We start from the raw sequence: 4,077 nt of genomic DNA on the forward strand, positions 1-4,077 counted from the left end.
AGAGTACAAAAGTCCAAAAGACAAAAGGATGGAGACAGCCTGATCTGTGGGTCAGCAAGAAGGAAGCTCAGTTCAAAACATACTGAAACTATCTACAGTAAGGTGTGTGTCCAGGCAAAGCACCAGTGAAGTAGGGAACGAGGGTAGTGCCCATAACAGCTGGCAAAGAGGAATTCCTAATGGTTCTCATGTATCGGCTGCCAGGTCAGCTACCTGCTGCTACTATCCAATCACCATTACTGTGCCCTTCTTTTTTTTTTGCCTTTTGGAGGGCAATTGGGGTTAAGTAACTTGCCCAAGGTTACACAGCTAATATTTTTGTGTGGGTGTTACGTGTCTCAGGCCAGAACCGAACTCGGGCCCTCCCAACTCCAGGGCTGGCGCTTTACTCACTGCTCCACCTAGCCTCCCCAACTGTGCCCTTCTTGGGTGAGAGAGCTGTTACTACCCAAATTATTCTCTCTCTCTCCAATATACATGTATACACACACATACCCATATACACATTTATATGTAGACACATGCATATACATGTGTGTACACATGCATGTTTATATATGTTTATACAAGGTATGCCCACATTATAGGCATGTAAACATATTGTTCGTGTGCACTGATATTTATGTGTGCATGTACATATATACAATACACATATAGTAATGGTTATCTTACATATTTAAATATGCACATTTATGTATGTATGCATGAATGACACACATGGATAGGTGTACTCACATAATATATGCATGTACACATATGCAATGTGTGTATATATATATATCTTTGTGTGTATATATACACATCTCTCTGTATATACATACACACATACGTACATACATATATACATATATACACATAGATGTGTGTGTGACTTTTATTTATGTTTTTTTTTCATTTTTATGTCATAGTCATTTCTACCCCCTCCAGACTGAACCCTTCCTTTTGATAAGGGAAAGCAATCAAGCAAAAATAACCAGTTTTGACACCTTGACTGATGATGTATATCCACCGTACTCTGTTCTAGCAGTCACACATTTCTGCTCTGCCATCTCTTCCTTGATCTGGACCCTTTCTGGTTTGTCCATCTCTTGGAGTTGACCTTCCTTTTATGGATCTTCCATTTACATTGTTGTCGTCATTGCTGTCATAGCATCAGTTCATGCAAATCTTCCCCTGGCTTTTCTGAACTCTTGTGTTTTCATTTCTTACCACACAATGTTCACAGACAGCTTGGTAGAGCAGTAGAGAAAGCACCAGGGATGGAGTCAGAAAGACCTGAGTTCATATCTGGCTTCAGATACTCTCCAGCTGTGTGACTCTTGGTAAGTCACTTAACATCTTTTACCTCAGTTTCCTCGTCTGTAAAATGGAAGCAATTATAGCACCTATCCACTAGCATTGTTGAGAGGATAAAATGAGATAATAATTGTAAAGCTGCTAGTATGTGCTAGAGGGATTAATCATGCACCATAAAGTCTCTCTCCTCCTTTCCCCAGTCATTACTAAGGCATCAGTCTTGGACGTACCCTTGGCTGTGCAGCATTTAATGCCCAGATCATGTCTGCCTGTCTTGCCCAAGCTTTACTGGAATGTTGAAGTCGTGACAATAGGCAAATGGAGAAATAAAAGCCCCTTCCCAAGCTTTTGCAGTTCTATATTATGAATTCTTGTTAGAAAGCAGATTTAAGGGCCTTACATCAAAAATCCTCCAAAGTGATATAATCCAGGGTCTCTCCAAAGTCTTAATACAGTTTTCATCTATTAGAGTCTAAAACTAGACTAAGATTTTTGGGATGCCTTGGATTATTAAACCTTACCAGAAGTAACAATGAAACTGAAGAATTCAGAGAAACATGGAATATATGTATGAACTGAATCAGAGCAAGGAAAGCAGAAGCATAAGAAAAATATACACATGACTATAAGAATGTAAATGAAGGCAGGACAATTCAGAGCAAGTACAATGACCAATGGAGACTTCAGTGGATGTCAGCCTATACTCTCTTTGTGGTGGTATATCTTGAGATCTGGCTTCAAGGCCTGAAACCAAAGCTGCATCATCAATTACATCTGCATAGGAACTGACAACCTAAGAATTGAAATATTTTGGTTTTGAACAACTAAAGTGTTGGGGCAGAGTCTAGTCTCAGAACTCAAACAACACCCTTTTAAGTGTAACCCATATCAAAAGAACTCAGGTGCAACCTTGATGAAAAGTTGCATCTCAAAGAGGTCTTTGATATTCGGGTCCACTGATATCAAGGTACTTATCTGAGTCCTGGATCAGGCATCTTTGACTCCCAGCAGGTATAGATGAGTTGAATAACAGGTAGAGAATATATACACTTATCTTTTGAATATAATGGAAAAACTGTGAAGAAGGTGTTTGGGGAAGAGGTATAAAAACAAAACATATCAGTTGAAATAGAATGTATATATCACAAGTAAAATATTATAAATATATATATAACATGCATATACATATATATGTCTAAGTATATTGTATATCTAAATGCATGTGTGTAAAGGGTGTTTATGCATGTGTATGTGTATATGTTTAATGCATATGAAAAAAGATGCCATACTTGGAAATAAAACACAAGTTACAAATGAGGAGTATGAACCATTACCTAGGAAAGTGAGAGAAGATTCACTTTGGTGCTGAAAGCCTCATGTGCTAGCCATGTTGCTACAACACCCATGTAAATGATTGGTGCTTACCTCCTTAACTCAATGGTTTCTTCTTTACTTGCAGTAAGTATAGACTTTGTCTTCCCAGATTCTATCAATAGATCCTCTAGATTCTATTCCAGCAAGATATAAAGAGATAGAAAAGTAGCCCAGAAGTACATATGGATTGAGGAGAAAGCCTTGGACCTGGAATCCAGTCTCAGCTCTGATACATATTCCCTGGGTGACCATGGGCAAAAGTCACTTCATCTCTCCAGCCTCAATGTACTCATCTGTAAAATAAGGAAACTTGCATTATCCCACTCACAGGGTTATTGTAAGGAGAGAGTTTTGTGAAGTCTGCTTTGCTTTAGAAATGTGAACAATTTTCAAAGCCTTTTAGAGTTACCATTTGGCATTATGCCCTCTGCCTTTATACAGAGTTATTTTGAGAATTTTCCATTTATATAGTATCACTGTATGCCCTGGAAAAATGTGGTTAAAAATATAGCCTGTTATGTTAACTCACTACTTACAGTCCCTTTTACATAGATAAATTCACCTTTTAGGTTAGTCTCTGAAAAAAAAAAACACAACAGTATCCCTCTTACAAAAATGAATTTCTCCTGTCATAAAAAACATCCTATGTGACACCAGTTTTTATTTTTACTTCTTCTGACAACTCATAGAAAAAGTCAATGACCTGTAATAGTAATGACTTCTCTCAGGTGCCTGGTAATATCTACTCCTTCTGCTTCTTTCAGATAGTCTTTGTCTTGTTTTGCTCTTAAATATTATATTTGGGTCTAAGAGTTTTCTTAGTCTTATAGGAAGTGGGCAGTGTATAAATCTTAACTAAATTAAAATTGGGTGATGGAGAGAGGTAATAAGGATTAGGAGAAAGACGTGATTTTCCCTTAAATCAGTGAATCATTCTTAAAGCCATAGTTCATCCTAGCTGGCAAAAGGGACTCTCTTAGAACTCAAGGTTTCTGGCTGTTTATTCTTGAGCTGTTTATGTCATAGTCGACTTGTCTTGGGACAGATGCCAAAAACAGACAGCACTAAGGGAAAGGAATAAAATTCAATTATCTCATAATAAACAAGTGTTTCTTCATGTTCTGCTAATAGAAAAGAAGGAAGCTTCCCAAGAAAATGAGATTGCAGTACAATATACAGTGCTCTCCAGGAAAAAAAAGCAGTAGCTTTGACATGGGATCCTGGCATTATGAATGATACAGCAGGGAAAATAATGAAGCTCACTGTCTATCTTTGTCTCTTTTTATCCTTGTCTCTGTTTCTCTGTATCTCACTATCTTTTCTCTTTCTCCGTCTCTATCTTTGTTTTTCTCTCTTTGTCTCTCTCCAAAGAGAGGGGTTTTATAAGAAAAACCCATAAAATATTCA

The sequence above is a fragment of the Petaurus breviceps genome, unplaced genomic scaffold (assembly GCF_028583685.1).
Source record: "Petaurus breviceps papuanus isolate PSGF00001 unplaced genomic scaffold, PetGlider_PUasm1.0 37, whole genome shotgun sequence".
NCBI classification, from domain to species: Eukaryota; Metazoa; Chordata; class Mammalia; order Diprotodontia; family Petauridae; genus Petaurus; species Petaurus breviceps.